Source organism: Caloenas nicobarica, chromosome 8, assembly GCF_036013445.1.
Source record: "Caloenas nicobarica isolate bCalNic1 chromosome 8, bCalNic1.hap1, whole genome shotgun sequence".
Taxonomy (NCBI): domain Eukaryota; kingdom Metazoa; phylum Chordata; class Aves; order Columbiformes; family Columbidae; genus Caloenas; species Caloenas nicobarica.
In genome coordinates, this window is record NC_088252.1 from 22,159,135 (window position 1) to 22,181,276 (window position 22,142).

At 45.8% G+C, this 22,142-nt stretch overlaps 1 protein-coding gene across 1 annotated transcript in view; it reads right to left on the reverse strand.

Moving 5' to 3' along the window:
• Positions 1 to 21,900: 21,900 nt before the first annotated feature.
• Positions 21,901 to 22,142, reverse strand: part of CCDC50 (coiled-coil domain containing 50) — a 44,526-nt gene continuing 44,284 nt past the window's right edge. The window contains exon 12 of the transcript XR_010606528.1: positions 21,901 to 22,118. The gene's annotated coding sequence lies outside the window, so the exon portion shown is untranslated. The remainder of the gene's footprint in view (positions 22,119 to 22,142) is intronic.

A 22,142-nucleotide genomic window follows, 5' to 3' on the forward strand; every position in this document is an offset into this window, starting at 1 on the left:
ATAATGTTACTGCATGCTTTCAGTATTCTGATAAAACGCAAGAGAAAGAAGTACTACTGTTGCAAAAACTTCAATTGAAAAGAGTGTTTACAATGTCCTTCCCAAAACATAGTCAGATTTCTTGTGCCAGTAGTTACTTTGGTGTCACACCATGCACTCCTCATTATACTTTCAAGTGAAGCGTGCTCTGAAGTGTTAGTATGCCATACAATATGTGCTGTTCTTTATGAGCGTCCTTAAACAAGTTGCTGACTTGAGCAACAGAACACATTTCTATTCCTTTTAACTCCTGCCTGCCTTGAAAAATGATGAGCTTTGGCCTCTCCTGTGTATTACCAAGGAAACTGATTGCAAAGACTCAGTCAAGTATCTGAAGAAAGCCTTCCTGAAGGCATCAGGGTTGCACAAAGAGTTTGTACTCAGCTTGCAAGAGTTTTCTTGACAAAGAGAAGTCAAGAGAAGGAGGAGACCCAGACTGGCTCTCAAAGCCCTGATACCTCTTTGGGATAACAAGATAACACATAGTTTGTAAGGAAACATATTTCTAGTAAAAAGATCATGCATCCCTAAGAGCTTGATTGTGCCTGGAAAGCTGTTACTAATTTAAAATCATGGCAATCAAAGGAATATACATTCAGACTTGTACAAACCCTGTTGAAACTGAAGTGTTCCTGCTGCTATTGTTCCTACAACTGGTCTCTGTGGAACGAGCAGGAGCCTCCACATTCTCATGCCTCTCCAGTAAGCCCTGGCAAATTACTTTTGCCTCTTATATATGAATAGTGAGCTGTTCACAGGACAGTAAAAACAAAAGGAAAGAAAATGCAGCTGACTCCTCGGAACGAAACTTGAAGAGAAAAACCTTCCAAATTCATATGGAGGAAAGGACCAATTACATTTGAAGCTGCCCCTTGGTAACAACTCAAAATTCTAGCTCACTATTACTCCAAGGTATGGGAAGACAGAAAACGTGAAACAATCCAGAATACTTCAAACAATAATAATTTTGTATAATAGGATTTGGAGGGCTTAACCAAAATCTAAGGTGTGTAAATAATGCTTCATTTCTAGCCACATTTCCATGATGCAAATGACACTCACAACCCTGTAAAAAACTCTCTCAACTCTTCATCTTCTGATTTACAAGTTTATTCCTAGGAAAATACTTCAGTCATCACTGAGCTACAATTGCCTCTTGGGTGGCAGGCAACACTTGCTTAACTGCTTAGTGCTTGAGGAGGCAACAAGAAGAGACACAGCCAAGAGAATTATACCTGGGCAAACCAGCCCAGATCCTCAGGGGCTCTTTGGCTCTAACTCTCACTGACACCCATGGCGGTTTGGCCCTAAATAACCAGGGAGCTGTGACAATGCAGTTAATCCAGACAGCGTTTGGTCAGCGTACGACAGCAAATGCTCATTCTCACCATGAGTGATGGTCTGTAATGGGAAGTTGAGACACACTCAGTTTTACACCTCCTGCCAATGGCAGCCCCCAGACAGAGCTACCAAGAGACAACCATAACACAGTTACTAGTCTCATCACAACTTTGCTGAGTGGATTATAACTCTGGAGACTACCCATTGTCCATAGCAAGTCTCAGTGTTGGCATTTATGTGTCCATATCAGCACACTCCAGATCCGAGTAATTCACAGCAAGCTGACAGCCCACAGAGTACTGATCTTCTGCAAGTCTGAAAAATTAAACTAACTGAACAAAGTCTGTAGACAGACATTATGGGAAGCAAATTATCAAGATTACTATGGTAACAACACGGAGTGAATGATGACTTCAGGACCATGACAAAATATGCATTTTATAGGAACAGCTAATTGTCTGACTCTGCTCACTGACACCACAACATATTTTTCACTAAATACCTTGGTATTTGAATTTTGCTGCCTCCAGCTACTATTAACATATTTTGCATTCATGCTTAGTATAAATCCCCAGTAATGTTTCTAGTTAAAGTTCCCAAACATACATTCAATTTATATTTAATGAGACAGTTTGAGTTAAGTAAATGAGTACTAATTAATTAAAGCATATGTATAGTGGGCTGTGAGGATTAATTCATGTTTGCAGAGAGCTTTGAAAAATATAAAGAACCTTATAAACATGAACGGTGCTTTGGGAGAAAGAAGGAAAGTGAGGCGATTAAGAGATACAGTACATTATGTCTAACCTTTAATGAACGCCTGTTTAATATCACACATGGTTTGTCATACACTGTTAACTGTAACAAGAAAGCAACTATACATTACTTAAAATCCGGTTGACCAGCTGTTACTCTTCTGTTAAAAGTAAATGGGCCAAATTTTCAAGTTCTGTCTCCATTGGGACACTGTCACATAACACAACTAGCCAAAGTTATCCAAAGTTACTGCATAAGCACCAAGAGGTGACAGCTTGGGCCAAGGAGACAAACAGTGTTTGAAGAGTCCCCAGAAATGGCTTGTTGAGTCCCAGTGGTCTCCATCTAGATGCAGAAGCCAAACTTTTCTAATGCTCCCACCCATTTCAAGCAGCTCCATCCCCAGCTTCAACATCCCGTGTCTCATAGCCAGAGCTGCTGAGTCCTCCAGGTCTGTGTGGACAAGGACAAGCCCACACTGGCCCAGCCTGGCCAGGGCCAGTAGTATGCACAGCTTGACACAGGCTGACCATTCACCAGCGTCTCCCATGGGGTTTTCACTCACCACGAAGGTCACTGCTGCCATAGCCGGGGGCTGGCAGTACCTGAACATGACTGAGAGGGTGACTGCATGGTTGGCCTGGCCTGGGGGAGGGATGTCCATGTGCACGGTGACATCTAGCGAAGCAGCTCTGTGCCTCTGCTCCTCCCTCCTGTCCTTTCTGTAGAGGACAGGTGCATTTCTCTCTGCTCAGCTCTGTGGTGAAGCTTTAGCAGTTTCCTTCAAACAGAAAAAAGTTTCGTTAATTGATGCTCTAGCTTTGTTAATGTACACAGAGAAAAAAATAACAACAAAATGCAAACTGGAAGAAGCTGCCTGGGTTACCAGGTCCTGCCTGCTCCACTCAGAGAGCAACACAGCAGATGTTCAACCCAGGGCACCTGCAGAGCTCCTGCTGCAACCTGGGCCACTTACCTCCTCCTGTGGGAACTGCAGTTTGCCATGCAACAGTTCCCTCAGGCCATTGCACACCAGAAACATTTAACTAGGCATAAAACCTCACCTTGTCCCCGTCTGACAAGGGCACTCAACTCTTACCTGTCCAGTCCCAGTACTCCCAGACCGAGTCAACTTTTCCCACAATTTATGTTCTCTGTTTGCTTTTAGCAAAGATTTTTCAAGGCCTAAAGAATAAATTCACACATGGACCTGAGGGCAAAGACCAGCAGAGAAACAGTATAACTTCCAGGCTCACAACAGCAGCACTGGAGGAGGTGGGATGTCTCACATGCTTTAAGGCACAGGTAGGTTTAGGCTGCGATTTGTCTTCTGAACACATCAACTGCATGAAAACAGCAAGGCACACAGGCATCGAGCCCTCTCTTGTGGCTTCCAATTCCCACAGAATCCAGAAAGTCCCTGAGCTCAGCATGGGGACTGCCGGCTCTTCTCTGGCCTCAGGGTAGAAATCTCCAATACTCACATCTTGTTGCTGCAACCCACAAACACAGCTTCCCTCTCCTCCCTCCTCCTCTTAATTATTTCATTTCTTGGGCCCTGTGTGTGTACTTGGAGACCTGCCTGGCAGCGTGAATGAAGAACAAGAGCATGAAGAGCTTTCTAGCACAGTCTGGCGCTGGTGATGAGAAGCCAGCTTGGCCGGTGTTAAGTCCATCGCTCCCTGGGCTGCCTGCTGTGACAGCTCACTCCTTGCAGCCTGGAAACCACCATCCACACAGCACCACGGCTGAGAGCACCACTCTGCGGGCAGCATCTCAGGGGTGTGCTGGACCCTTGAGCCAGACACAGCCAAAGCTTCCCCACGTGCTTTCACCAGCCCTCCTCAACACTCAAGGGGTAACTAGGGAGTATTTGTGGGCAGACAGCCAGGAAGATTTCAGTGTGTTTCTTTGACTTTTGCCAAGGTAGTTTGTTTTATAGAGAGCTGGAGAGACAGGGCAGAACAAAATAAGCCACCCAGGGAGGACTCCTTTAGACAGTACAATTGATGCAGGTTGTGTATTAGAAAAGCTTTCCATGGCAACCCACTGGTAAACCTTATGCTCCTGAAAAAACAGCTCTAGAAATAAATTTGGCTATGTGCAGACAGAGTAAGACAACCTACCTGACCTCAAGGTGAGTCTTTAAGTCAAAAAGGGATAAGGAATGTGCTTCCACCTTCACCTCTTGAAGACCTAATAAAATGGTCTGAAGCAAGAGAGCCTACATATGATGGGCTGCACACCACCTTGGAGGTACTGTGACCTCAGCTGAGTCAAGGATTGAGGGTTCAAGAGACCAAAGTTCTTCCCACCTCTGTGCGAGGCACTGAAAAAGGGGGAAAACCAGCACAGCATCTGTGAGAGCTCCTGCCATGGTGGGTGCTGCTGGGGCTTGGATGGTGCTTCTGGTGCCATGGGAGGTTTAGAGATGTTCTAGGTTCACCAACAAGGGATTGTACCTGGATCCTGCCCTACATCCTTAGAACCCAGTACCAACTGCTAGAATGTTCCCATCTTCATTATGCCCTGGTGAGAAATATGGCCAAGGAGTAGCAACGTGCCTTTACAGAAGGAGGTGTGAAGGGACTGTCAGTAGGCAGTAGCCCAAGTGGAAACATGCTGGGATTTTGCTCATGACAATAGGGTTTGCTGCCCTTGTCCCCAGGGCTGAATGAGAGGACACAGATGACTGAGTGGTTCCTAGTCTCATCTGAACCCCAAAGGTCTCCCAAGCGCCTTTAAGGTTGTATTCGGAGAGCTTTCCTGGGGATTTCCTAGAGCCTGGTGGGTGGACAGTAGCCATGCTGGTGTTCCCAGTGTCCTCACACACTGGCTGTGCTGGTTGTTGTGTGGTACCAGTGTTGCAGTGCCACCGGGCAGCGCAGCATCTCACCAGCTGCCAGCTTCTGCTAACCCTCCCTCTCCTGCCTGATGCTCAGCCAGCCTGTGTCAGTCCCCAGCTGAAAGTGACTGAAAACCCTTCTGATAGCCTGTGCTCTAAGCCACCAGAGCAGTCATCACCCACTCCATTTTCAGCCAGTTTCTCGACAGAGACAAAGGGTTATCAGTGACAGGGCTAATGCTGGGTATAGATGGGTTTCCACGGCTGCCAACGGCTTGGATAGATATGAGTCCCATCAGTCAGTGTCTGCCACCTGCATGTGTTCCTGGCAGGGCAAGCTCCATGACCAGCACCCAAAATCCTGAACCAAAGACAATCATGTACCTATTTACCTCCAAAGTCAGTGAGAACCTCCCAGATCTAATACCCACAAGGTAGGACAGGCTATTTAAACAGGCTCTGGGTTGCTGGGATTCATCTCAAAAGACCAAATACAAAGCGACACATTCCTGAAAGGATTTGGCTGGTTATAAACTCCAACTTATCACAGTCCTGTGGTTGAAGACTGCTTGCACTTAAATCCCATTTCCATAGATGCTACCTGGCTGCTGCAGAGAAAGGCAGATTATTACAGACCTCTTAGGGACATATCCTGGCTGCTGCCCCAGGCACAGCTCCCCACAGGTTAGGAGATGCTTTTGCAGTTTATCTGGATACAGTTCTGCAGCGGTGCCAAGAAAGAGGAAAGCCCTTGGGTGGCAGGGACAGAGAAATCAGAAAGCCCAACAGCCAGATGCAAGGATGCATGAGAAGCAAACTAGCACAGGACAGTTTAGTTTCCAGAAGTGTCTGCCGCTGGGCTTCATTATCCCCCCAAAAGGGACAGTGACCTGCTTGTATGATGTTTCTGTTGTCCCATCAGCCACACTGCTAACTTGCAGGGTTATCTGGGCAGCGTTCCCTGAGAAAAACCTCAGCTGCTCGCATGCCTCCAAGCAGCTGCTGCCAGCACGCGTGATGTGATGCTTGGAGGAGAAGTACCTCTCCTTTCAGGAAAATAATCTTCATTTGTACAATATACTTAGCAGGGTGCCATTTGTAAGGAATGCTTGATGATTAATTCAGCAGTGCCTTTCTTGTGGAAGGACATAAGCCATTCCCTTAGGAGACATACAAAAAACCAAAAAACCAAACCAAACCAACAACAAAAAACAACAACAACAAAAAAATCACATTAACACTAATATATTCTTTGATGATTAGAGACTTTCGCTGGCAACACTCCATCAGTGCAAACTGGCAAAATATATTGCCACAATTGGATATTTCTCCCCCTTTTGCATTACAAAGTAATCCAGCCAAAGGGCTCCAAGTGGATTCTTTCCCATATGGTGCCATGGTATCAACTAAAACTATCTCCTTCGAGATGATGGAAGGAGGATATTTTCAGAAATTTTCCCATACTGGCAATTGTGTGCTCATGTGGTTTCATTTAACACCAAGCAAGAACTAGATCCCCCATCTGTTGCTCAGGAGCTTATGCAACATTTAGCTGAATGTTTTGTATTAATGATGATAACTATTAATAAAACAGTTGGTAGATTAGGAATTTACCCCACCTTTTATGCTTAACAGGCAGCTCTTGCTTAGGTCTTATGGTACTTTCTGTCCTAAATTCTCAAAGTACTTTTATTTCCTATCTAGATCTCACTGTCAGGCCATTACCTACTGTAGACAACTGCCTCAGTTCCTAATTAGGGAAAATGGAGACATGACAGAGCACCAGATGGTTCAGCTATCACAAGAAATCACAACTATCAGACTTACTGACAGAGATCACAGCAACTATAAGAGTAGCTGTTGCATCAAACATCAATAAAACTTTTTTATTCTTCAGTAGATAAATGCAGTCAAGACCTGTAACATTTCCTAGAAGTATTGATTAAGTTTGCAAGTACCAGTAGCCGCTTGCAGAAGCCAACCTGACCAAACTTGTCGGTGTAACTTAAGTCTCAAACACTTCCCTGGGAAAAAATAAGAGGCTTTAGGAATTGATACCTGCCAAGATCTGTTCCATATTCCCAGTCTGGCTCCTGAGAAAATTCAAGCAGCTCCCAGCCTCAAAGATAACTTTTGAAGCAACCACTGGCAAAATGACAAAGCCTTGATCTCTCCACAGAAGTTGGACTTAAAGTCTAATAAAGGGCCCTGAAGAAACATGAAGCATAAATTATTTCTGTTAAAAGTACAGAATTAAAGTTATGTTAATAGAAGTCATTTGGCCATCTGAGCAGTCTCCTAGCAATTGCATAAATTACTGACTGAAAAAGCAGTTTCAACCAGAACATCATTTCATGGCCAGACCCTGACTGATTTCCAGGCAAGTAATAAGCAGCACTCTGGAGGGAGCTGCTCTGTCCTCAGATGAATGGAATTAATAAGTCACAGAAAGCTGTTTAATAAACAAATTCCCCCTTTTTCTCTTGTGAACTGTACAGGAACAGAGTATGTGAACACAGAAGCCTTTTCTATTTCTGTGTATTTCCCAGGCCATTTCCTCATCAAGCCCTTGCCCCTCACTTTAAGCCCATCACTTCCGAGCCCCAAGCTGCTTTGATCTGCAGCTCAGACCCAATGGTGCTGCTGTCATTTCCCTAGAGGGCTTGTTGTCACCTCTATAAATCCATATGCTCCACTTAAAGGCAGTTATTTTGCCTCCAGAGGCGGAGTGGCAGAGTTTTGGTTCAAATCTGTTATTCCTCTAAGACTCAGCCATTTGTAGCTCATAAATTGCAGCCTAGCAGATAGATTGAGACATTTCAAGTTTATCTTCCCACACAAGTAACAGCAAATTGTAGCATAAGCCTTGTGTGCAAGTTTACTCAAGTACCCTGAGGCTGGGAAGCTGTTCAGGGAAGCTGTTTTGCTGAAGATGCACACTTCCCCGGTCACCATCTTCCCAACACAAAGCTCTTCTCTCTCTGAAGTGGCTCTGGGAAAGGTGATGGATACACTGCAGGCAGAAGCTTTATAAAAGGTCCAAACTAAAAACCCATGCAGTGAGCTAGAAGTGCTTATTTGAGACAAACCATAACATAACCTTTTTTTTTGGGGGGGTTGGAAAAAAGGTCATCCACCTTCTTATAATTGTACCTGATTTATATAAGGCTCTGTACATTTCTAGGGAATGGCAGCAGTCCTGCTGAATCACCATGAGAAAAAGCCTGTATCTAGGCTGATCTGGGTTTGCAGAAGCAAGATTTCATATTCTTTAGGACTAGAAAGACTGGAAATAAGATTTAACTGTGCACATGCATGGTAGTTAACACAGGAGAGCTGGATCCTCCAGCTACTATTGCAGCGAAGTTGAGCAGCATCACCAGCAGAAATAACTATGGGGAAGTTCTTCTACCGAGGCGTTTCCACGTGCAGCTGTGGCTGTAATCACATCCAGTTTATCTATCTTGTGCCCAAAGCAAACTCAGTCTCAGCCAGCTCTCCATGACCCAAGGCGCTGAGATATCACAGTTTGGCTCCAGCAATAGCTACTCTAGATTTCCACTATGCATAAACAGAAGCCTTGTGGTGAGTACTGCCTTTTAGGATAGTGATAGTGCCAGACTGGAGGGAGCATCTCTGCCTCATCTGAATCCTCAGTCTATGTCTGGATGCCATGGGGAGACCAGTCTCAGGAGGCCAGCCTGGCACACCTGCAAGGCCATGGCAATATCCCAGGTCTGATCCATCACACTGAGCTGGGTTTTGTGGGTTTGGTAGCACAAGGCAATTCCCCTGTGCAAGACTCCACCAGGCAAAGGTGAGAGATTTGGTCTGGTATTTCCTAAGGCTCACCTCCCCCTGGATGGAGCACACTGTCAGGCATCTGGACCCCTTTCTGCCAAGGGGTTTTGCCTAGTGGGGAACAGACAGGGCTGTGGACTGGCCACAACCTCTCCTGTCACATTTCTGTGGGAATTTATTGGCATATTTTATACTTGTAGCACTAACGGGTGCAGATCCTCAGCAGCTCCCTTAGGAAGCTGGTTACCTAAATCTTCCTTGCTTCACAATTCGTTTGAAAATCTGAAGCTCGTTAAGAGAAATGAGAGGAAAGGGAGTTGTCATGCTGCTCTATCAAGGCTCGTCTCTGCACAAACCTGTCACCACTGCTGCTCCCACCTGGCTCCAGTTCCAGCTTGACCTCTATTTACCCACCACTCTCCACAACCCACAGAGACATCAAGTGGCCAAATAGTCTAATTGCACATACACAGACACTGCAGAGTTTGCTGAGGGGGGTTTCAGAGGACAGCGGAGCATCTCAGCTTGAGCAAAGTTGGGCTATTCACAGCCCAGCAAGTTTTCTTTCCGTGTTTTTACTGAATGTTATTTCACGTCATTCTTCCTTTCCTTCTTTTGATTATAAGCCTAGCAAAAACAAGACAAAGAAATACTAGCAAAAAAGAAACTAGATGATCCCCGAAGACTGAGGGGTTTGTACATACGCCGCACAGACACTGCCCCTGCAGAGGAGTCTGTGACAAAGCCCCTCAACACCACAATCTGCCAAAGGAGACTCAGGCACTGGAGCCTGTGTTCAGGCAAGAGAGACCTTGAACAGGTTGTGCGCTATTTATTTCCTTGATTTCGCCCTTTCTATCCTTCTTGTATAAATTAAATCAGCATTGTTTTCTTTTTAAATTTTTTTTTCCCTCTGAATCCCTGCTGTAAGGTTATCAGCAACACAAAGCAGAATGGAAGAAAGCCTGGAAAAGCCGAAAATCATTTGCTATTGTCAGTACCACAGGGAGAAGTCTTTCAGAGAGCTGAAAAACATTTCAAAGCTAATCCTAGCCCAAAGCTCCCAGCAGCTGCTCCTTCTTCCCACACCTTCCCCTCTGATAACGAGGGACTGTGGCTGGGGAGCTCAGCAGCAAGCCCAGAAGCCCCAGAGCTGCTGATAGGTACCATACCCAGCTGATAATGCTGTCAGGAGCCCAGCAGTACCTTATGGGCATCAACTTACAAAATCTTGTATTGAATAAGTTGATTCAGAGAGAGTTTCTCTCACAGCAGAAGCTAAGAAGGTGAGGAATTAGGGGACAAGTGTATGTATGTGTAAGCGGTGAAAGACAGTACTTTTGCAAGCCAGATTTCCTGTGATTCAACTGGTAAACACTGTGGCAGGGAGCAGTCCCAAACCTCACTGCTCCCTGCTGCGCTATTCCAGCAAAAACCTTTGCTTTCCCACTCACAAACACTTCCCATCATGAGAACATGCCCAGAGGTCTACAGGAGTGAAGACAAGACTCCATGCCTCCAGGTCTGCAGTTTCCTCAGCTTTCATCTTAATTAATTAATAGTCAGCCCCTACTGCTTGGAGCATGTAACTCTCTTCAAGCTTTCCATTTCCTGGAAGGAATAAGAAGGAACAGTCCTGGGACAGAGACTATTGACACCTGAACGGAGAGGCCAGGCTGAAACATGAAGAAATCTTGCCCCAACCACAGTGTAGAGGACAGGCTGGGCGGCAGGAGACGCTGAGCACATGGCTAATTCAGCTGTCAGTCACCCCACTCTCAGTTTGCTACTACAAAAGAAAAGCACATGTGATGGGATACAGATAGGGATTGTTACAGAAAACCTGTATTAAACCTGTGAAGAGACCAACATTTCACATTGAGGTTCAGGCATCCACTTGAACCAGTTGGCCCTCACACTCTTGAACTGTTGAATTGTGCCAAAATTTCCTCCTGACACCCAGCTTCTCCTCTTTTCCTTCTCCCAGTGTCCCACTGCTGCCTGTGGAGGTTCAATACCCAACTCAAATTCAGCGTGCTTCACACAGCACCTCAGGAGATCACCTGCCTGGCTCCTGGGGAGAATCAAATATGAGTTCCTACCTGGGCAGCAGAATGTACAAATCCTTTTTTCCTTCAGCGACTGCCAGTGTGAATCCCCTAGGGGCTAATTAGTTGAGCAGCCACTGCAATTCCTAGGATGTCTCTGCCTAATTTTACTAAAACTCATCTGTGGGTTCAAAAGCTAGAGGAGCACTGACAGAGTTTCAGCTCATAAACCACAGGAAGCCAGGCAAGGAAAAAAGTATGTCCCAAAATAATTCCTCCCCAGAAGAGTTTCCCCAGCTCAAACCAACACCTCCTCTGTAGCCAGACAATAACTGTGTGTTAAGAGAGCAAAGCTTGTACTACTATATTTCAGAAATCCTCTCTGGGGATAGCTGAGCTCCCCAGGGCTCTGAGCTGCGCCCTTTCATATCTATTTGAAAAATAACATCAAGATAAACTGTTCCAGCTGGCTTTGTCTTTCCAATGCAAGTTTAAAAGCTGTGCAGAATGTACAGCACTGACACTGCTGCAGTTAGAGCTGCAGGAGAAAATTCCACTTTTTGAACCTAAAGTTTGTTTGCCATTACCCTCAGTCCAGCACAGGAACTGGGAGTGCAGCGAAAACAGACATCACCCGTGGTTGTTCCCTTTCTAAAGGCAGCACCTCTCTGAAACTGCCTTCCTCATATCAGCTTTAAGTCAGGACAAAAATGCATATAGCTGCTCTAGCTCTGTGAATATCAAAGAGACAGCTCTATTAAACTCAAAGGACAATTGTCCTCCCTGTATTTCAGATTGCGCTAAAACTGTGCTACAGGGGACAATTAATCTTTAAAATCAATTTTTTGTCAGGAGGCTAAATTTCAATTGTCTCAGGAATGGTGGTGCTGGGCTGGTAATTACTGTCTGATGAGACAACCTCTGAATTCACTGCCCAAGAGAACACTTCTTATTAATAACTTTTGCCACAAACCCCAGGTCCTTTTTTTGACTTTGAAAAAACATGTTGCCTTATTTACTGTGTTAAAAACCCCAAGCTGTCAGGAGTCAGATGATTTGCTCTGGGTTTTCATTGCACTGTGAGACAGGGAGCAGATATTCCCTTTTCCCTAGGAAGGCGAAGCAAAAACCTCAGTTTGTCCTAGAAGAAACACAATAAAAGTGCTAATTTGCTTTCCCTTGCATTTGTGCCCTTTTCCCCAATGCCCCACTACACAACAATCCTGACTTCCCTACATCTCCCTCAAACTATCGTCCATACCATTGCTTGTTGTCTGGCTGCTGCATACACCTTAGTCATTTGGCTCCCAGGCTTGCTGCTTTTCATCACCCAGAGGGACACAGTGCCCAGAAAAGCCTCTGAGCACACCTGGCAATAAGCCTTGAAAGCCACAGAAACACCAACTCCATCCATCTACTCAAGTGAGGGCTGCCCCAGGACTATGCACCCTGCAAGTGCCAATCTTGGCTCCCTACAGCCAGGATATTTCAGGATTTAATCCCATGACATGGACAAATGATTAAATCACTGCAAAAGCAGGATTCATCCAGGGCTCCCCTCTTTCTGAGGGACACCTAAGGTTCCCCTTGCGCTGTTTGCTTGGCCCCGGGAGCTCAGCTCATCTCAGAGCAGCTGGAACACCGGCGACTGGAGAGCAGAGTCTTATCAGACTAAATTTGTGTAGCCAGCACACTCTACTGGCACAGCAAGGACATGGCTTTGAACCTCACTGAACAGACAGAATAAAACACAGTTTTTCAGCTTGCTAACCACATACAATTGGGATGCAGAAAACTGATACCTTAGTGTTGTGGATGATGCCTGGGCAGTATCTGAGTTTCCTCAAGACACAAAAGCAAATCTCAGCCTGAGCCAGGCATACCCCCACCACGCATTTTCTGGTGAATAGCCCGAAGCGTGCCAATATACTGATCTTCTAAATCATACTTCCAAAATACCAGATTTCCCCAGGAGAGATCTGGTGTTGGCAAGGCTTTTAATATACTTGCTGGGCACCAGATGTCTGCCGCTGTGGAGCTCAAGTCCTTCACTGGTACCCTCAACTCTGCCAACACCGCACTGGGAGTTCACATTGAACTGGAAGATGAGCCCAGCTCTCCTGACTCTCAGTCTTGCATTTTCTGTCACAAATGTCCCTTGCAGTGGAGGAATCCCCAGTGTTTCAGGAAATCAGGCTGTGCAGGAACTACTTTTTACTAGTGAACGATTCTCTGAATTGATTCTCCTTTAAGTTCCTGAGGGCTCTTTATTTTCCAGCTTACCCAGCTAAAGCTCATTTGATTTTAAAGATAATCCAATAAGCATCAATTAATAAAATTAACTTTGTAAGGATTGGATTTCCCTCATGCATGAAACAGTGGGATTCAGGGACAGGCCAAAAGGGAAACAGAGCTGACATTTCTGTTATAAAAAGGCATTTCTGCTAAATCCTGGACATTTCCTCTTGTACAAATGAAGGTTCAAAGAACTCCTGTTCTGCAGAGGGCCAGGTCAACACTGTATATAGGTGACTAGATCCCTCATAGGCATGAAAACAGGCACTGTGCAGGTCTTGGAAAGCGGGCTTTTTCCAGGCTGGTCCTGCAAGCCATGAGAAACAGGAATGTTGCTGCAAGAGTGTTTGAAGCAACACAGACATGCAAGGTGCCAGCTCACTATTGCAGGCTCTGCTGTCCCCAGATTCACCTGAGACCTGTCCTGTCTGCACAGGCTGGAGCTTCTCCATCCCAGAAACAGATAGTGATTTTCCCAGGGAATTAAAAAAAAAAAAAAAAAGTAAAAAAATAAATAAATTGAAGACATACTCCAGAAGAGAAAGGAATAGGCATGACATGCTTGGAAGTGAGGAAAACAGTGTCTAAAAGACCTGTTGGGGTGCTTCATACATCCTGCAATATTTGTATTAATATTTGCATTAGCTGGCCACAGCTGGAAGAATTCATTCTCCATTACTGAAACCCGAGTTAAGCTTGCTGACAGCCCTGAAAACAAAGTAGTTTAGTAAAAGCTCTCTGCTGTCTAAATATTCTGTTGAGTGGTTAGCACCAAATTACGCTCTTTCAGTCTTAACCACAGAACCATTCTCTTACCGCAGGCTGATATGCTTGTAAGACAATTTATATCCACATGGCTAAAGCCAAAACACATCACAAGGACCTTCCTGAGCTGCAGGTTTATTTTTTGAACAGGTTTTCTTCCTGTCACTGAAATGGGAGTGATCCATTTAGTGACCTCAGTTACATTCTCAAGCACAAAACATACTTTCACACCTCAGTTCATGTATCATGAAAACACCACGTATGTCAAGATTAAAAAGAACAAAAAAAAAAACCCAAAAAGAATGATACTCTTTGTTACAAGGAAATGCCATTAACCAACAGGCTAGGGTTGCTGCAAGACACACTGCAGCCCATGAAAAATTAAAGGCAACATAGACCTCTAATGCATCATGTATCAGGAGAACCATTAAGTAATCAGTCAGCATCTAGTTTTGTAGGGCATTTTGGGTATAATTCAATCCCCATTCATTTTAGATCATCTCCTTAATGAAGTAATGCACTGGACATAAATATTTCAATGCAACTCTCTAATAGCCTTTAAGTAGCAAGTAGCCTTCAGTAACACAGAACCCAATTAAGCTGTAAAACATAAATACCACAAAAAGGAAGGAGACCAGATACAGGAATAGTGATGTGCTTAAGTCCATGGGATTCAGGCAAATAGATACAGCTGTGCTTTTGAAGCCAAAAAACTAAAAAGACAGGAACAGCAAAAAGAGCTGCTATTCCTATAGCCAGACTGTCCTTCCCTTACCTGTGCACCTCAAGCAATTTCAGGTAAGGGTTGTTTTTTCTGTTGCAGATTTGTACAGCACCCACATAGTAGGATGTGGGTAACTCCTGCAATGGAAGCTCCTAATATTCTGCATGGAAGTCATACTTTTTCTACCTTCATGCACAGCAGAAATGACAATGGTCTAGCAAGAGGAAGTTTTCCTTAAGTGATTTTTCCCCTCTTTCACTGCACTAAGTGGTAGTTTTGCTATAAAACACCTCTTTTCCACAGGTTACGGACACTTAATGTGAGCTTCAAAATGGTTACTGGCAGCATGCTACAGAAGTTGGCTACAGGGCACTGCTCCATGCCAACCTGTATTGCACGCAGACCCTCCGGTGCTGCAGAAACCACCCACACCTGTTCCCTTTGGAGGGATTTCAGACAGGTTACTTGACATATGGGGATCCAGTATAGCTTCCTAAAAGCAGCACACATCAAAAAGTCACTGCAATTTTCTTTGCAAGGCAGCAGCCACAGGTTTCACAGGGGTTTTGCTCACACCACAGTGAGCAAGATTCTCCAAAACACAACGAAGCGCTACAAGCCAGAGCAAACCATTTACTCCCTTTGAACAACAGGCTAAAGTATTTCACACCAATAGCTGAAAAAAACATGGGGGGATAAGCTAGGAAATTCATTTTAGCAGGGTCAATTTTCAATCCTTTCAGGGGGAAGAAAAAAAAAAGTCAACACAAGTACTCACATCAGATGCAGAGAAAAGCTTGAGTCCATCAGAAGGCTGGGAGAAAGCATCTTTCCAAGGGTGAAAGGGCTTGTTCCCAGGGAAGCAAGCTGGGAAAGGCTGGTTATAAAAGGGAGGAGCCACTTGCTTCAAGGTGTTAAATGCTTATAAGAGAAGGTGATGGAAACTTGGATCCCTGGCTGGAGCTATTGGTGGTTGGTTGTCGCAGAGGTACCCCAAAAGTCAATTTAGGCAGGCAATAAGCTCCAGACATTATTCTAACCAGAACCATTTAGCAGAAAACCAACTACAAACAGGGTTTATCCCAAATTACTCAGCACCCCAACGACATTATACAACACACGTTTGGATACCCGTTAGGAGTTAATTACTGTACAGCTGAGTCAAACTCAAGGGGGTCAGATCCCAAAACTCTAAGGTGATGATTCAAAATGTGCCTCTTCCAACTCCATTACAAAGTGAGGATTCTCAGGGGTACCCAGATCACTTACCAGGTTGGCAAGGGGTCTCAGTCCCCAAGGAATGTTCCTTAGATGGCCAGTCTAAGGAGGAGAGTCTTCAACTGCAGACCCACTGCTCTGAAGACACCAGGAGCTGGGGGTCTCCTGGTCCCCCAGCCAGAGGGAAGTGATGTGGGGAGTCACTGTGCCTGGTGGTGGGATGTGATTGTGGGCACCCACCACGGTTGGTAGTGAGGACAGGCACCGTGGGGCACAAAAGGTGCTGAAAATCCATCAGCTGCCCTATTGAAAGCTCCAGACCTCATAGCAGGGTGGGGAGGTGTGTGCAACTGCCACATTTGTTGAGAAACACAACTCCCCATTCTTTGAGGAGTTTCGGTTTTATTTAATGGTTTAATACTTTAAAATTTGTTTGGGTGGGGTTTGTGTGTGTGTGTTTGTTTGGTTTGGGTTTTTTGTTTGTGTGTGGGGATTTTTTTGTTTGTTTGTTTTTAATGTCCTTGTAGCTGGTGTGTTGTGTTGCTAATGAACACCGTTCATGTGGCTGCTACCCAAAGTTTATGATGGCAGCAAGCAGCACTAATCACAGCTCATCACCCAGTGAGCTTGCCCTGGAGCTAAGAGTCCAGGGAAAAATGCAGACCCTGATCTTACCTGACTTACACTGTGTACTGGCAAACGGACTAGCTTAAATTATCTCTATTACGCTTCTATTATTTCCTAATTTTTGAGTGTTTGGCTTTGCCACATAATTGACATTATTTAAATCCATGGTTTCGGTACACAATTTCTACAATGAAACGAATACAAGACACACAGTGCTATCAATAGGAAAACTGCCCAAATATTACCCTGCAAGTGGCAAACAGTTTAGATGCCCATGGTTATTACCAGCTGTGCTGACAAATGATAAAGAAAAAAGAGGTGTCCAAAGACTGCTGGCCAGCCTAGAAGAGGAATCCTCTGTGCTGTTAGTTCCCACCTGCAGTGTGCTGACAGCAGCAGCCAGGCAAAGGCACAGCTCTCAAGCTGTGAGATCTGTCTGTAACCAACATGATACAGCTATATTGTGAATAACTGACCCCCTCATCTAGTTGTGTAAAGTGATGCTCAGTCCATCAGGAGTTCTGACTTCTGGAGGGCTTCAAATGGCTTCACCCAGTACAGCCCACTCACACGGTTTCACTCTGAGGACTTTGCAAGGCTGGAGCACCATCAATATGTCTGTCTCAGATTTGATTCCTCCAGTGGCACACCTCACAGGTAGGATTACAAACTGCATTTACCTGTTGCTCCTGTGGCCTCATCAGTCCATGCAGGAGGCACATTTGCAAGAGAGGAGCTTCGCTGCTCTCTGCTGTGGGGTGCCAGCACCCCGAAACCCAGCTCCCTTGGTGCAGTTACACATGTCTGTCTTAAGACGCAGCTGTAGCTCTCCCACCGAGCAGTTGTACAGTCTTTTTTCTTTTCTGTGGTTTGGCCACTAGAGAGGGCAATGGTATAAAATGTGCGGCTCCGGCACATCCCTGGGTGCGGGACACAACACTGCAATTGTCACTGGGGAAAAAAAACCTCACTTAAAAGGAAAACAAAGCATTTTTCCAGCTTTCAACCCCCCATCCCAAGATTATGATAATCTATCTTTATTAATCCAAGTTTATTTTCAAGCCTTTGTTTTTAATTTTCATTTCTCAAGGGAGAGCTGGGTTGGGAGGGGAAGGGGTAAGCAAGCTGGCAAGTATTTCTCCCATCTCTTGTTAAGGATATTTGGGGGGAAAGATTTCTCACCAGAAGGGACTGGATTGCACACCACAGCTGGTACCAAAACTGAGTTGAGTTCACTCGTGTAAGTAATGTGAGAGTTGATAATATACACAGTAAGTATGGGGAAGAGGTATCAAAACACTCCCATGAGAGCTGGGGGCCCTTTTTCATAGTGCAGAGGTATCAGTGTTAGCTGTGATGGAGTTTTACCTGGAAGTAAAAGCAGTTTAGCACAACACAATATTTGCATTACTCCAGCCCTGAGCCATGCTTGTGCAGCTGAACTGCTTTGGGGGCTAATTCAAAATCTGCACGAGTGATGCTTTGCAGACATTAAGGTCAGAGGCTGATCAGTGCTAACTTCAGTATTTGTGCTGTGTGGTACCCAGGGAACAAGATTTAAGGAATAAGCCCCCTCTGATGCTCCACTCCCTGCCCAGTCTCCATAAAAATCCCAATAACGAACTAAAAAGGTGACAATTTCTATTTAAATTATTTGTTGTTTTATTTCTTCAAGAACCTTCAGTCCTCTGATTTTTAGGGTTAGCAGCTCATTTTGAGTGTTTTCTGTTCAAAATGCAGGTGGCTTGCACTGGGTCACAGGGTTTGGAAGCCCCGATGGTGAAATCTTTTCTTGTTCCTGGGGATTTTATCTTATTCTCTCCCAGATAATGTGGTCCATTTGCACACCTGCAAATCAGCAAATTGGAAGAATATTTAAAGAAAACAAAAATTTTTCAGCTGAGCAGAAAGTGACTTCCAAATTATAGTAACTCATCCTGGGGTCTTGTCAAGCAGCACATCCTGATTTCAAGCAGACCTCTCCCTAAGACCAGCTACCAGTGTCTGTCACACAGAGAAGAACAGCCACCCCTTCTTGGCTTACCTGCTGTTGGTGGGAGCCATTGCTGTCAGCCAGGACCCACAAGGACACTGGTCTCTTCCCACCTAAAAGCACAGACAAATGAGAAGAGTAGGACTAGGAGGGATCAGCTTTGGTCAGCTGTTTCAGCATCCTTAGGGGTGAGGTAAGCTGGCATTAACTTGCACATTTGCACAGCTGAACTGACTCCTGGCATCAGGAGAGCTGGTTGAGGTTCCCAGAGGAGCAAGCACCAGGAGTACCCAGTCATCTGCTGCTGTTGGGACATTACAATTCTCCCTGGCAAACAGAGAGCTGCCCATCCCATTTTCTTGTACTGCTGCTCTTGGTCCCTCTTATTACATGGGGATGTCAGGAGGGCACAGGTGCTGTCAGATCAGCAGTCATGGTCATACTCGGAGCAGCTGTCGGTCCTCTCTGCCTCAGGTGCTGCAATGATGGATCCCCTTCTCCTGTGGGATGCTCTGCACTGACCCTCCCAGGCTCCTTGTGGCAACAGGGGCTGTCCTGTCTCTACACAGGACTTGTTTCCTCCAATTGAGGACTTTTCCAGTAGGATGAGCTAGCTGGATTTGCTAGCAAACTAGAAAATTCACTGAGAAACCTTTGTTCTTGGTGCCTCACTTTGCCTTTGGACAGGAGACTGCGAGCAATCTCTTCCTGCAGAGCTGCCTGTGCACTCTGTGGCTGGGATGTTCCTGGACATCAACATGCACCCTCAGGCTGGCCTTCAGAGGTTCATCAGTTGAGAGCGATTAACAAGTAAACACAGATACGCAAGTGAAGTGGGGTTTGCGTGTCCCTTGAGAAGCTCCTCACAACTTCTCGGGGCAGTTTGTGGTGTGGCAGGTGGCAGCCAGTGCCAGTGGTGGGAATAAACCTCGTGTGGCCAGACATCTCATCCTCTCCCCTGACACCACCTTCCCCTGGTAAGCCTCCATCTGTCATATCGGTCTCTGTTAAAACTACGAATCGACTCTTTTCCAGCCTTGCTGGGACAAAGTTCACGCTCCCCAAGTCTGCTCTGGTGACACACACATGTATGGCCATGTCATGCCGCTCTGGGTGCTGCCTGTACCTGGGGAGGATGAAGAGAGGAGGAAGGCAGAGGCATGGAGCACACTTTGGGTAAGTGCCTGTCCTAATGCCATGCTCAGCCCAGGGAAGGGGATGCTGATGTGCTTCTGCACTGCTCACCTGGGCACAAACCCCATTAGTGAGACACACACACGTTCCTCTGGTTCATAATTAGCCACTGCATATGTCAACCATGTTTTAATAAAAATGAGACATCATCCAAATCTAAAATAGCCAGGAAAAAAATTGTCCTGTGTGTGACATCACACTGTTAATACATAAATAGAAATCATGTGGTGGTCTGGGAGGCCCAGCACGAGCCAGGGGCTAGTTGTGTCTGTGAAGCCTGGCCTCAAAAGGCTATGAGGTTTCACCGAGCTAGAGTTAGGATGCCCGTTTTGGGGGAAAAGGGCAGGACAGGGCAGATATTACTAAGCAAAAACAGTGCCAGGGGTAAGGGGACTTTGTGAAAATGGAGACGTCCGTGCTCAGAGCTGCTGCACACCATCAACAACATGAAACAGGAGCAGGTTTTGGCACAGGTGCTTGGCTTGAGCTCTTTAGGGTCAGAGAAACTCAGACATTCAACAAATACCCAGCTGCCAGACTCGAGGTCTGTACTTATTTTAAACTTGGTTTGCAGACTGATCCTAGGTCTCACGTGCTAAATCTCTGGTTTGCCACTAACTGTGTTAGGAATTCTGGCGAGGGTGAAGCAGGATAAACTGATGGACTCATGATGGTATTCAAGGATCATTGTCTCTGAAAGAACAAACCCTGGTGATGGACAGGTGTACCTCTGACATGAGACAACTGATTGGTGCCAGGAGTTGTCACTTGTTTTCTAGCAGGATGGTGGAAAGGACTGGGACATAGGGGCTGGTTTTGCTCAATATCGAGAAGGAATACTCAGGGTCTCACATGGCAGAGGGGATGCTCTCAACCTCCAGGCATGCTGTAACCCATCGGGTCTCCAGGAAACTAACTGTTAATGGTACGTACATACATAACACATGTACCACACCAAGTCATTTGTATCTCAGACTCCCCAGCTTGTCTAGGCTTCGAGTTGCTCCGCAGCCACAGTTTGCCTTGTGAACAACCGGGAGCATCAGTCCCAGGTAAGAGAATCACGTTTCCACACCAGCATCTGTTCCCAATGCAATGCATGAGCCAGCACACAACAGCTCGGGTTAGCCCTGGCTGTCCACCTGGACATGAAGACTCATTTACCCGCTGTGTGTGAGCATCCCCAGCGCTGCAGGTCCTTCCACAGGCAGCCTGTAAGCACGGCTCAGCCCTCCCAAGCCATGAGCTGCACACAATCAAGTCTTCATGGGGGAGACCCCCCAGTCACACAGCATGGACCTGGGCAGTAGACGAGCATCCGGACTTGTGCAGCTGCATCTCCTATATTCCAGCACAGAATAGAGCAACCAAGGGGACAGTTAAGCTGCTGAGTACCCAATGACAGTGACTTTAAGCAGTGTGCACTGGCTTACCTTCTCTGACAGGCAGAAGATACCTGGGGAACCTTGATCCATCAGCAATGGCACAATGGATCACCACTCATGTCCATCCAGTTTGAGAGCTGCATGTGATTTGGAAACCCAGAGATGAGCTATTCCTCTGACAGAAAAAAAAAATTCCTCAGGGTCTCTTCAGTGTTTTTTTGTGGTTCCCACATACAGTCTTCTGTGTGCACATCCCTGCAGCAGGTGAAAGATGCTACTCAGGGCTCCAGCTGGCCCCCCTCCCACCACAGCCTAATGCTTCGACAAAGGCCAAGGCTGGCAATGAATGAAGCCTTTCAGAGAAAACAGACCAACCCAGTCACTTCAGACAGGAGGCTGCAATAAATTGTAAGTTGGCAGAGCTCTTGGCACTTCCAAATGCCCGATTTTTACAACCAGACTCTTCCACTGCTAGCCATGTCCTAGTATTTTTAATTTTCTGTTTTGCTGGTCCCTACCTCCGCTCACTTCTAATACCTGAGATGGAATTGGTAGGTGATAAAGATGATGTAAAGACATTCGAAAGCACTGGGGTAGTGCTGTGACACAGTCCCTAATCAAGCCCAAAACTGAATGAGGTTGGAGTCAGAGCACTCAGTCCTGCACAGACCCAGGCCCCTGGGGAAGGAAAGTCCCTTGCCCAAGGCGGAACAGCCTGGTGCACTCTGTGGTGGGTGGGAAAGGGCTCTCTGCTCCCCTGTGCAACGGTTACACTTGGCAAGCAGAGGGAAATGAGTAAACAAACATTTAAGAAAGGTTTACAGTTTGGACTCAAGACCCAGAGTTTATATTTAGTATCCTCCCCTTTATTTTAGCATGTTCAGACACAAACTGAATTTGTGACATGTAAATGGCTCCATGTCTCCTTGTGTTTGAGCTGCATGTGGCTGCATCCTCAGCTGATGCCTTTGAAGACATCAGCCAGTCCCAGGGCATGGGTCACGTTTCCTTCTTGCCTTCTGTCCCATCACTGTAGGTGTGAGTTGTTCTTCGGAAGCTTCAAGCAGGTTTTTAGCAAACTAAAAAGCTATGTTAACAAAAGAAGTCATTA